Source organism: Aristolochia californica, unplaced genomic scaffold (genome assembly GCF_029961685.1).
Source record: "Aristolochia californica isolate CCGP_79_NKW_82.1479 unplaced genomic scaffold, dmAriCali1.0.hap1 SCAF_12, whole genome shotgun sequence".
NCBI classification, from domain to species: domain Eukaryota; kingdom Viridiplantae; phylum Streptophyta; class Magnoliopsida; order Piperales; family Aristolochiaceae; genus Aristolochia; species Aristolochia californica.
In genome coordinates this window covers 1,719,086-1,733,547 of record NW_027181793.1, presented here as the reverse complement: position 1 = coordinate 1,733,547, position 14,462 = coordinate 1,719,086, and positions in this window count along the sequence as shown.

Below are 14,462 nucleotides of genomic sequence, written 5' to 3'. Positions count from 1 at the left end.
TTGCATACCTAGAACAACAAATCATGGAGTGATTAGGTCTAACCAAAAGTCTTTGATTAGAAGAGAAATTTGATTAAAAAATAAGATTATAGTTGAAAAGGAAATTCAATCCACATTTATGCATGGAGAGATAATAGAAGAGAAAATAGGAAAAATAATTTTTTTTGGTAGAACTAACCTTTAGTACTTATGATATCAATATCTCCTATAATATAGTTCAGAATCACAAATGGTTTGTTGTTAAATAAATTAGACTCAAAGAACTTTAATTTGATACCCAATTTGATATAAAAAATATTTGTTTTTGAATTTTTTACAATTGCTTGTTTATCTTCATTTTGTAGCATGACGCTTGCTGGCTCCAATGTGAGAACATCTCCCTACAAATATATCAGACTCACATGAAAGTTTCTCCTTTTGAAACTAGACTTCAATATCTGTCATTCAATTATAATATTCCATCATGAAATATATTACTTTTAAAATAAAGAATATGATAGATTTTGGACTCTACCATTTGGTTGAATTGTGTACTCCTTCTTCTTTGACGAATATGACTATTGACTCTTCCAATATTGATATCTCCTTCTTAAAAAGTCATAGAGAATTTTTCTGAGAGGCTATAAAATAGACTTACATATCTTTATTTTGACATATATTTTTCATAAAAACTCTCGTTCTTGATGCCATAAAACGCCTAAAAAATTGAAGTTTTCTGCTACTATTCGAATGTCTCTTGTTATCTGACCTTTGCTAATTTAGACATCAATTTTTCTTTGTAGAAAAGTCTGATGGCCGAAAATTCTTTTTGCGTTGGAAAGTAGACTCAAATAAATTTTTGTTGATATCTAACTTTTAATATAGAAGGTTCAGTCTAGAGGTGTGAACACCATGGAAACAACGGATACTAAGACAAGAAAGAAAGAAAAAGGTACAATACGAATCTAAACTACTAGAGATGATAAACTAAAAAATGATCACATTATCTCTATGGATTAATCTAATCAACTCATATAACCCGTTCTGATACCATATTGAATTTTAGAAAATATAAATACTTTACTAACATTTTTGTAATTTGAGTACAAGGAACCTCTATTTATAACAGAGGAAACAAGTAGAATCCAATTACCCAAAGCAAAATACTAAAAGATAAGTCTTAGAACAATTGAACAACTAAACATAAATAGAATACTAACATAAATAAAATACTTTTAACTGAAACTCTTTTGTGAGACTTCATCCTGTAGACTCCTATAAGACTCCAACATATTAATTCTGGTTTTGTGAGACTTTTTGCCGAGAGAGGCATGTAAAACTTTGCCATACCTACTTTTCAACCGTCAGTATACTTTTGAGCAACTTTGGAGGAGCCCAACCTCCTTTCAACTAGCCATGATATAGGAAGAACACACAAGTTTTCTTGCATAAGTTATAAGATGTATGAAGAAGTACAATGAAAAAAAAAGTTGACCAGGTGAATTCAAAGTCAGGGATGTTTGCTCATAAAGATTGGGCCTGAGCAATTTAGTTTGCTACAGACAAGGAATAAAAGGCTTAATCAAAAAGTACAAATGACCTTTTCCTGTCATTAGTGTTACAATGTGGGATCCACCATGAGGACGTGAGATGCCAAGAGGAGTCATTAGACGAGTTGGCATGAGTTGGAAGATAAGAAGCATGCACTGGAATGAGTTGGAAGATTTGAAGATCAAGTGGGACCCACAAAGATGACCACGAGCTGTCATCTTTATCCTATGGTCACGTCCTCATAGAAGACGTTTAGTTTGAATTATGTTGGTCTTCTAATTATGTTGAGTTATTTTATTATGATAGAATTATCTTTAATGAGTTAATAGTTTGAATGTAATTAGGAGAAGGTGGTTTAATTTTACTTGGACTCTACTACTTTCCTCCACTATAAATAGAGGTGCTTGTACTTGGAAATAAAATATGAAAGTGAAGTAGTTATCCACTTCTCTTTCGTGAAGAGTTTTTCTCTTGCCTGTTCTCTTTCTTCCTTTTTTTTTCTCTTCTCTCTTCTCTACTTGAGAGCTCTCTCTCCGTTTCCTTTTCTTTTTCCCTCTCTCACCTTGCTCGAGATATCAGTAAAGGCGTCCTAAATTCAACAATTAGATGTGTCAAAAACATTGCTTAGAGACTACAATTGTCAGCCCGCAACCTCATTCACAACATATTCCATGAAGACACTTCTGATCCTTTATGCTGTCAGAATGAAAGTGTCAATCAATGTCTCCACCACTTTTTCTCATATGGTAGACTAGATAAATACTTATCGGGAGGTGGAAAGAAGGGGCATGCCACTTTACACGAAATACCTAGTGAATTCAAGGGGCCTGCCACAAAGTGAAGCCACTTGCCAATAGGATGCTGGACTCTGGACATTTGGGTAGGAAGTTGCAACTTATTGCTGGAGAAACATGATATGTAGGTGGATGCAACACAACCAACATAGCCAAAGTGGGGTTGCAAGAGTGCTACCAGCTTGTAAGGATTTAAGTAATTAAACAAACAAAAGCAAACTATAGAGATATAACAACTAGGTCCACAAATTGGTTGGCCCAGATTGACAAATTGTTTGGGACTCTTAGACTTTCTATATCTTTTAGGGCTTTAAAATGAAAATAATTTCATTCCTAAAATGCACTAAAGTCGTAAAATCATAGTTGACAAGGATGATAATGAGAATAAGGAAGCGATTAGGTGAGCTTTCATATCGCTAAAATTAAAATAATAAAATTATTTTTAAATATTTTCAGTTACGCTTTAAAAATTATTATATTTTTAAATAACAATTATTTAATTACTTTAAAATTATTTTTAAATATTTTTTAAAGATCATAATGAAAACAACATCGGATTTTTCTCCTTTTGGTGAGGTGTAGACATTTAAAACTTCTTTGTCACAAACTTTAATAATTCAGGAAAAGGTAACCACAACACTTAATAGTGAAAGGACACTTCGTTCGAGTCGGTCCAGATGCTTCTCATCCTATGTATTTGTGGTTCCACATTTACAGCTTGCGTGGTCTATATCTCATTTCTATAATGTCGTCGTCTTCGACGTTGGCTGGTTTCTTTCTCCATCACTTTTGTGGATGTGAGACACAAACAATAAATGGATGGAGAGGGATCACCCCTACCGCCTCATTGCATGGGAAATTGAGCTTCGTGCGGAACATATGAAATGGCTATTTTGACTGCCCAATCTTGATCAATGGCGGAGACTTCATTTTTCCGTTCGAGCTTATCCCTCTCACCCTTGGCTTGTGAAGCTTTTGGTTTTGCCTCTTCTTGGGCGTCACCTTAGTGAAGACTTCATTCCCAGCTCTCACCCCTACCGCCTCATTGCATGGGAAGTTGAGCTTCGTGCGGAACATATGAAATGGCTATTTTGACTGCCCAATCTTGAAAATGGCGAAGACTTCATTTTTCCGTTCGAGCTTATTCCCTCTCACCCTTGGCTTGTGAAGCTTTTGGTTTTGCCTTTTCTTGGGCGTCACCTTAGTGAAGACTTCATTCCCAGCTCTGCTAACCTTCATCACCCTCACCTATTCCTCGAAAATCCTTTCTAGTCGCTTCTCTTTCCCTCCTCCCAAGCGTCTCCATCACCGTCAGTTCCCAGTGACGCCATTGCCATTCATTGTAATTTGGTTGTCATTCCATTGCAAGGTATGAAGCCGTTTAATCAAATTTGCACCTTATCAATTTTTTTTTCAAAGCTCTTAGAATAATTTTAAAGACTCTTAGAATAATTTTAAAGACTCTTATAATAACTTTAGTAATGAATATTATGAAATGGATTCTATTTGGCTTGATTCATGGATTTGATTATCCAAGTCAAGCCGCTATTTATTCATTCCTCTCTTTTCATTTTTATGTACGAGAATAGAATCCAATTAAATAAAATAAAGTGTTTGATCTTCAAGAAATCATCGATTGTTGGAACTTGAAAAAATGATGGTCAACCTAATTAATTTAAACATCATTTAACATTTTTATTAGATCAAACAAGTTCAATCGGTATGAAATTGGTTTAACTGAACCTAGTGCTTCTTTCAAGATAAAGAGTGTTGACCTAGGTTGACCTCCAACAATATTTTGATGATAACTAAATTTAACCTTATTTCTTCTAATATTTGTGATTAAGCATTTAAGATGCAACTCCTTCAAGAGACCCAAGGATGTAGAAAGAACCGACGAAACTCAAAGGAAGACCTTGAGCTCAAATGTGTGTTAAGTAATATTGAAGTAGCACCCACAAGAGAAGAAATGAAGATTTGAACATTAGAGTCCAAGTTATGTAAGAGCACATCACTAAAACTTTGATTTTGAGGTACAAAAGAGATCTTGGAGCTTTAGAGCATTTTTTTTTCAAACTCAAGTTTAACAATGCTTTATAGAGTTTTAAACTTGAAAAACCTTTAGAAAATTCATCATCATGCTTAAAATCCATATTTCATAACCTGGCATAAAGCATGATCTATCAACAAAAAAATTGATTGATCCTATAGAAAGCTGCCTAACAGAAGCTATAAAACATGATTAATCAAACCAAAACTATGATTGATCACACACAATGCTACATAGCCAGGTTTACTCAGCATGATCATTCAACTAAATGAATCGATCGATCAACCAACTGTTTCTAATAAGTTGAGAATTTGACTGATCGATCACCGAGCTTAGGGAATTCCAAAAAATAGCCCTTATACATGGTTGATCGATATTACCTTTCAATCAACACTTTTCATTGCTTTTTGATAACGAGCCAAAAACAACTAGTTTGAAAGGGAACATTATTAATACCCTTCCAAATGTCCAGTGAAGAGTAATGCGAGCATTTATTGGTAACTAAGAGCACTCAACTACTATTTTTACTTGAAATTATTTACAAACCCATTTTTGAAAGAAAACAGCTAGAAACTTGCAACTCCTATACGACTCTCAAATTCTCAATGCATCATGGTACTTCCAAGCCCAAAATCTTTTCCTCTTAGATATTAGAGGTTGGAGACTTAGAAATATCAAGGAGAAAGCTATGTCTCTAATAAATTTGAGTGTATGCATCATGGTACTTCCAAGTCCAAAATCTTTTCCTCTTAGATATTAGAAGTTGGAGACTTAGAAATATCAAGGAGAAAACTATGTCTCTAATAAATTCGAGTGTTCCATCACTAGAAGGTCTAGGTTTAAGGGGGAGAAGATAGGAGAAGAGAGAGAAAAGAGTGAAGAGAGGGCACAAGTGTGAGAGTAGTAGGGTTTCAAGAGGTGAATAATGAGAGCACGATTTTTAGCTCTCCCCCTATCCTCTTATTTATAGTTTGTAAGGGTAAAAATCCTAATATATGAGTAAATAAAAGGAACTTACGATATTACATAATTACGTTCCATACCTTTCACTTACTTAATTATATATAATGCCACTATTTTCTTTGTTGAATTTATGAAAAAGAGAAATACTTCATTGACTTATTGTAATCAGAGTACATGAATCTCTATTTATAATAGAGGTAGGTAGTGAAGTCCAATTACAATTAAACTACCTTTGTCCCAATTATGCCCAAACTCTAACACTTAAAGATAAGTCCTAGCATAATTAAATAAATTAATATAAATAGAAGACTAATATGACTAAAACACCTTTAAACTAAAAATTCTCTACAAGACTTGCTTCCATAATAATTGTGGCTCTGTTAGACTTCTTATTGTGTAAGACTTCATATGCCACCTCATGTGATCATGGTGGGTCCCATATTTTATTGGGCTCATCTTCCAACACTCCCCCTCAAGTTGGGGGTGATAGAACATCATGAACTCCCAACTTGCTGCAAATGTATATGATCTTCTCGTATAAAATAGCAGTCCTCCATATCTTCCAACACTCCCCCTCACGCTGGTGCTCTCTTCCATGAGGCCCAACTGGCATAAGATAAGTGAGAGTAAAATCACTCCAAGCCATATGACATCGCTCCATACTTCAATACTAACCCATGCTGGATGTAGGGCACACTCCTATCATTCTCATGTAGTGGCACTCCTATCTTTCGCAATTAGTGGGTCTATACGTAGTGCTCAGAAGTGTAGTAAAAACTCCTCCATCACCGTGTCCCTCCACATGACAACGACTCTCAAGTGGTAGGAGTAATAAATGCCAATTAAGGGGGGTAACATATATGTAGTAATAAGCTTCTCCATTAAGGTGTTCCAACCCGGGCAACGATTCTCACAAGTAGAAATGGGTGATAAATGCCCGTCGTTCACAAGATGACAATAAAAGACATGATAAGTGGGTAATGCCTGTCATTCACAAGACGACGATAAAAGACCCATATATATATAAGTCTCAATGGACTTAAAACACCCAATCATGATGGACTTAAACTCCCAACTGAAGAAACACACAAGAGGTTGGCCCAAAGAAGTATGTGAGAGTCAAATAAAGGATGGTAGGAGTAAGGTTGTCAAACAACCAATAGGTAATGGGTAAAGAGGAGGATAGGATGCTGAGGCCACTGCTTCTTCAATAGTAATGTCTCATCCACAGAAACACAATAATTGTAGCTGAAATGGACCTGGGGCCCATATAACATGAACCGGAATAATAAAATCCTTGTAAAAGGACACATGAAATAATCTAATGCGAATATATGCACCAAATAATATGTTGACCAAGGAATATATTGTGAATACCTCAAAATAATAATCCAGCCGAAGAAATAGAATTGAGTCGAGCCGAGTCAAGTATCACCAATAAGTACCTCAATTATTATTACGAGTCAGGATTCTTAATCTTCAATTTTCTTTGCTGCAAAAAAATTCTTCTTAGATGCAAAAACTTCATCTTTTGTGTTCCCCCTTTCTTGAATATTTTGGTCACATAAACTTACTACAACATATGGAATAAAATACCTCCTTATATTTCTTGTACTTCTCCCCCTCAAGCTGGGAGATAATGGCAGTGTTCCCAACTTGAACCAAATAACATAGATGTAGTAACCGAAAAAGGGGCAAGTTAGATATTTTATCGATATAGTTGATCAATAACAACAACTCAAAACTGATGCAAAACAATCGACTTAAATTTTGATATTTGAATGCAATAGGATACCAATATGACCTTTGACTCTTTTTCTAGCATGACCATTGACTCTTCCAAGATTAGTATCTCCATATAAAAAACTCAGATCAAGAATTGGTTGAATAGATAAGAAAATATACTTATAAATATTTCTTTTGATATCTAATTATCCATATAAAGTGTCATTCTTGATAGCATAAAATAGCTCAAAATTTGAAACCTTCTACTGCTGCACTAAAATATGACATTTTTCTGCTTCAAATATCGATTTCTCTTTGTGGATAACTTCGATTGCAAAAAATATTTTTTCCTTGGAAATTAAACTCGAATATCTTTTCGTAATTATATAAATGAAATGCTCAGTATAGAGGTGAAAACGTAAATAAAATAATGGGTATAGGGACTGAAAAAAGAGAAGTACAAACCTAAACTGCTAGAGATAATAAATCAGAAAATATCACATTACCTCTATGGGTTGACCGAGCCAACTCACATAATCTGCTCTGATACCATGATGAATTTATGGAAAAAAGAATTACTTCATTGACTTATTTTAATCAGAGTACATGGGCGTCTATTTATAATGGAGGAAGGTAGTAGAGTCCAATTACAATTTGACTACCTTTGTCCCAATTACACCCAAACTCTAACACTTAAAGATTAATCCTAGCATAAATAAATAATTTAATATAATTAGAAGACTAACATGACTAAAACACCTTCAGACTTCTTATTGTGTAAGGCTTCTTATGCCACCTCACGTGATCATGGTGGATCCCATATCTTATGGACTTGGGCTCATCTTCCAACACATTTGGATATGTGGGCATTCCTTGGTCTTGTGGGCTTGGTCCCTTCTTCCAACATTCTTTAACACACCTCTTCCAGTTGGTGAGAAAGCATAAAAAATTCCCAACCTTGAACATGTCTCTGATACAAAATTTCCAGCAAAGGCCTTTGTAAAGATGTTTGCAAGATAATTCTTGGATGGGATGTACTGTATGAATATCACATCGACCTTAAACTTTTCACGGACAAAGTGACTTTTTATCTCAATATGCTTCGTTATTTCATGAAACACTGGACTAGTTGAAATGTGAATAGCGGTTTGATGATCATAATGAATTTCCATGGATTTAGTTATAAAGGCACCCAACTCAGTCATGAAGGATTTGAGCCACGATAGTTCTTTTACTACATGTGCCATAGACTTGTACTCAACCTCTATTATTGACCTTGCCACCATATTTTGTTTCATGCTTCTCCATGTGACTCAGTTTCCTCCAATCATTGCACAATATCCAGAGATCGATTTTCTATCATCTGGAGAACTAGCCCAAAGAGCATATGCAAAACCCTCAATATTAGTACGTCCATGGCATTTAAATAATAACCCCACTAATGCTATTCAATGAGATTGTTGAGGTTGATGCATAAATTGACTGATAACATTTACAAAATAGGATATATCTAGTCTCGTAGCCGCAAGATAAAGAAGTTTTCCAACTGACATTGAAACTGTCCAACCTCAACATCATTGCCACCTTCAACACAAAGTTTAATATTTGGCTCCTTAGTTGTGTTAACCAGATTACACTCGAGCATTCTTGTTTCTTGTAACAAATCAAGAACTAATTTTTTTTTTGTGTCAACTCTTTGCCATGACTGGATTTAAGGACTTATATACCCAATAATTATTTGAGGAGTCTTAAGTCTTTTGTTTGGAACTCCATTTTAAAGTCCTCCTTGACTTGCTAAATACCACTAAGGTCACTACCCATAATAACAATGTCATCCACATACACTGCCATGAGGATCTTCCCTGAGTAGTGTTTTTGATGAATACAAAATGAACACTTTCACACCTTGGCAACCCAAGTTGAGTAATAACCTTGGTGAACTTATCAAACCAGGCCCATGAAGATAGTTTGATCCCGTAGATGGCCTTTTTTAATCAACATACCTTCTCCCTCTCAACCACATAGCTCGGTGGTTAAATCATATATACCTCTTCTAAAAAGGTCACTATGTAGAAAAACATTTTTTACATCCAACTGATATAATGCCCATTTAAAATTAGCCACAAGAGATATAAGGACTTAAAAAAACTTCATCTAGGCTATGAGAGAGATTGTCTAAACATAATCAATGCCATAAGATATTGTATAAGCCTTAGCAACTAACCTTGTTTTATACCAGGCAACAATCCCATTGGGATTATACTTAAGTGTAAACACCCACTTGCATCCGACAACTTTCTTGGTGGTTGGGAGAGAGGTCAAATCGCAAGTGAAATTCTTATAGATAGCATGAATCTCTTCATCCATGACAACATTCCACCTTGTATCTTTTGAGGCCTTTACATAAGTAATAGGAACATGAGAAGACGAGACAATAGACAAAAATGAAAAACAATTGGAAGATAATCGATGAGTGGAGACATAATTGGAGATTGAGTATGAAGAGGAGGGTGGTCGAGTAGTAGTGGTTTCTGGTTCTTTGTGAAGGGCGATAAGTTGTGTGTCATATGGTGGACCAAAAATAATAGGAGAGGATGGAGGAAAACTTACCTTAAGAGCATCAAGAGACTACACAGGTGAGTGGTCAGCCAGAGGTGAGAGAGAGTCCTCATGTGGTTGCTTATCTTGTGGAAGTTGGTGATCACTGGGCACACTTGGCTTGGGCATACCTGTTGAAGGTGTAAAACTGGGAGGAGAACTAGCTGAAAAATATGGTTGGTCCTATAAAAATGTGACATCAATGAAAACGAATGTTTTCTTTAGGATTGGTGAGTAACATATATACCCTATCTAAGTTTTTTAGTACCCCAAGAAAATATACTTAATAGCTCTGGGAGAATTTATTTTGGTGAGGCTTCATATAATGAACAAAGGAGGTGCACGAAACACACGTAGAGTCAATGGACAGGGCGATACATCATGAAATAATTTAGAGAAAGGTGTCTGACCATGTAGGATACTAGAGGGCATCTGGTTAATTAAAAAGCACATGGTAATAACTGTATAAGGCCAATAAAATTGTGGGACATTCATAAGAGCATGATTGTCCGGCCAACTTGAACCAGCTATTCGTTTTTTCTTTCAGACTCATCATTCAATTGTTGGGTGTAAACACATGAGGTCTGATGGATAATTCCCCTTTTATGATAGAGGGATTGGAACTGAGAGGAGAAATATTCCTTTGCATTATCAGACCTAAATGTCTGAATGTTGGTATGAAACTAAGTCTCTACCATAGTACAAAACATATCAAATATAGTGATGACTTTGAACCTATCTTTCATCAAGTTTTACCATGTAACTCTTGTATGATCATAAAAAGAAATCATGAAATATTTAGTTTAAGATATATTTGAGACATTAACTAGATCCCACACATCAAAATGAATTAAATCAAATGGACTAGAAAGAAAATTATTTTGCTTGGGTTGAAATATAGTTGTATGATGTTTTCTAAGTGCATAAAACTCACATAACAATGTGTTGAATTTATGGAAAAGTGAAATATTTCATTGACTTCAATAACTTGTAGTAATCAGAGTACATGAACCTCTATTTATAATAGAGGAAGGTAGTAGAGTCCAATTACAATAAAACTACCATTGTCTCAATTACACCCAAACTCTAACACTTAAGGTAAGTGCTAACATAATTAGGTAACTCAATATTGATAAATGACAAACATAACTCAAACTAAAACTCTTCTTGGTCGTGACCCTAAGATAAAAATAATTTTGTGAGTCCTTTTTGATCTTCTAACTGATGTGATAAGGATGCCAACTCATGGTAATCATTGTGGGTCCTACTTCTTATGTGTTTGGGCCTTCTTTGGTCGTGTGGGCTTGGGCCCTATCTTCCAACACTCCCCCTCAAGCTGGGGGTGAGATAACATCAAGAACTCTCAGCTTGCTGCAAATGATATATAGAATCTTTTTTTGTATAATGTGGCAGATCTTCCAACACTGCCCCTCACGCTGGTGCTCTCGTTCATGAGGTCAAACTGGTATAATATCCATCCTTGGTCATAAATCCCTATACTCATTATTATTGCCAAATGATGAAACATTTTCACTTCCTTTAAGAGTCTTCGATTGCACATGTTTTGTTCATGATACATCACCTCAGAGAAAAAACCTTGACCCGAAATTTATCAAGTTTATCTTCTTGGGATACTCTCACACAAAAAATGTTTGTTATAATCCTAGTCTTTGAAGGTTACTTGTGTCTAAGGATGTGACCTTCTTTGAAGACACTTAATTTTACTCCGCCGAAAATGCTTCTCCAGGTATCTCATCTGTACAAGCCTTTCCTAGATAGGTTGTGCCCAGTGCTGTAGATACTCTTCAACCCATAAATCATTGGCAAATACCACACTTGCGGAGTTTATGGATCCCACTGAGGTAAGTCCATCTCCACCTGTTAGGAATTAGACGCCTTAATTCCAAACTAACGAGAGCAATTAAAAAAAAGAAAACCCAAAAAAAAAAGACAACAAAATTTATTCAGGTTCGCCTCAAGTTGAGACTGCTTCCTGTCTTCCACCATTGCAAGTAATCCACTATGAAGATAAAATAGTTTATAAGAGAAATTGCACGCACCTACAAGTGTTTTCTCTTACCTTTCTCTTGGGCCGTAACTAAAGTGCTCCTCAAATGAATAATAAAACCCTAATAACGGCACCCCCAATTATAAAGAGAAAAAGGGCAACCACTTTACAGGAGTGAGACTCCCAAACTTCCCTTAATGCGTAAGGCGTACCGACTCAGTGTAAAGCGTTGATTAGGCTCCACAACTAAACAATCTCCCACTTGGAGACTAATCCACCATCAATATCTCCTCTATAGCGGCAACAACTTCAAAACTTCAGTTTATCAATATTAATAGTCTTTCTCAACATATCTGTCGGATTCTGGCTGCCTTGAATCTTCTCAAGTGCTAATACTCCATCCTCAAGAGCCGATCTAATGAAGAAGTAACACACTTGTATGTGTTTTGTTCTGGCAAGATAAATTGATTTTTTTGCTAAATGAATAACACTTTGACTGTCACAATACTACACATTATTCTCATGCTTGAGACCTAATTCTTCCCATAAGGACTGCAACAATACCATCTCTTTGCTAGCTTCAGTCATAGCGACATATTCTGCTTCAGTAGTGGAAAGTGCAACTATCTTCTGCAACTTAGAGACCCAACTAACTGCTATACCACCCAATGTGTATACATATCTAGTGGTACTCATCCTGCCATCAATGTCTCCAGCCATGTCAGCATCTACATAACCTTGTAATCCCAAGTCTGACTTTCTTAAACATAAGACCGAGTCTATAGTGCCTCTCAAATACCTGAAAATCCACTTCACTACCCAATGTTGTTTACTTGGATTACTCATATATCTGCTCACAACTCCCACTGCATGAACTATGTCTGGTCTAGTGGACACCATAACATACATGAGACTACCAATAGCAGAAGAATAAGGCACATTGGCCATATTGGCTCACTCCTTCTTGTAGAAGCTGATTACTCCTTAGATAGCCTAAAGTAACTAGCCAAAGGAGTACTCACTGGTTTTGCATCATTCATGTCGAATCTGCTGAACACCTTCTTCACATATTCTTCTTGTGACAGTTTCAAGACATTAATATCCCTAGTAATCCTTATCCCAAAGATTTGTTTTGCAACAGCCAAATCCTTTATTGCAAAATTCTTTGACAACTCCCTTTTCAACTTATGTATTTTTTGTTTGCAAGCACCTACTATCAACATGTCATCAACATATAGTAGAAGAATGATGTGGGAGTGATCAAACTTCTTCACATAACAACAATGATCTACTAACACCTCAAGAAACCATTACTACTCATAAAGGTGTCAAAATTCTTATACCATTGTATTTGAGCTTGTTTAAGGCCATACTAGCTCTTTTGAAGTTTGCACACCATTTTCTCCTTTGCTTGTGCTTTGAAACCCTGTGGCTGCATAATGTAAATTTCTTCCTTCAAATCACCATGAAGAATGGTTGTCCTTACATCCAAATGCTCTAAGTGTAATTCTTCATTTGCCATTAGTTCAAGCATTATTCTAATAGTAGTCAATTTCACTATTGGAGAGAAAATCTCAGTGTAATCAATGCCTTCTTTTTATTGAAAGCCCATCTCCTAAGTTCAGTCATAGGAATGTTTTGATATGCTTATGGGGGTATGTTTTTTTGGTCTTCCTGAAAAATTTTCTCCATCTCATTAACTGGAAGATCTCTCAATTGAAACACGTTAGACTTCTTGGCTTCATCATTTGTGCTCTAAGACTCTGTTCTCAACCAGTCTTTATACAAAGTACCTTCATTGAAGATCATGTCCTTGCGCTTGATAACCTTACGACTTTGGTGATCACAAAAGTGATAACCAAACTTGCTATCACCATAGCAATAAAGATACATATCTTAGATTTAGTATCAAATTGACTTCTAACAGCAGAATCAATATGAATATAAGAAACACAACCAAAAACTTTCAAGAAAGAAAAATTTACCTCTTTGCCGCTCCAGACCACTTTATATATTTTGCAATCAAATGGTGTTGAGAGACCTCTATTGATCAAATAGGCAGCGGTGCTAATAGCCTCAGACCAGAACATCTTTGACAATCCTGCATGCATTCTCATGCTCCTTGCACGCTCGTTCAAAGTCCTATTCATCCTCTCTACCACACCATTCTATTGAGGTTTTCCTGTAATGGTCTTCTTCATCTCTATTCCATTATCAACACAGTATCGCATGAAATCATTAGCTATGTATTCTCCCCCATTATCTGACTGCAGACACTTCACCTTCAAATCTGTCTCATTCTCAACCATTGCTCTCCATCTCTTGAAGGTATCAAAGACATCAGATTTTTTGTTTTTTAGAAAATAAACCCATTCTTTTCTGCTTGCATCATCAATAAATGTCACATAGTAGTTAGAACCTCCAAGGGAGGTTAGAGTTGAAGCCCCCCATTCATTAGTGTGAACCAACTCCAATTTTGGTGTCTTTCGCTCCTTTCCCACCTTAGAAAAGCTAACCGTTTTCTGCTTGACAAAAATACACCCTTCACACAAACCTGTTGTTTACAGTTTTTAACCCTAGCAGCTTCCCTTTGGATTGAAGCACTTTCATTCCTTTCTCACTCATGTGACCGAGCCTGAAAATTAACATGAGGACTCCATGGATTTAGCTCATGGAGAAAAAAAGAGAGAGACACCCATTGGGGGAAAACAAAAGGAAAAAGAAGTTATGGACTTGTGTACTAACCCTCCCCCTGAAGCTAAATTTATAGATTGATAGAACTAAAATATTATAA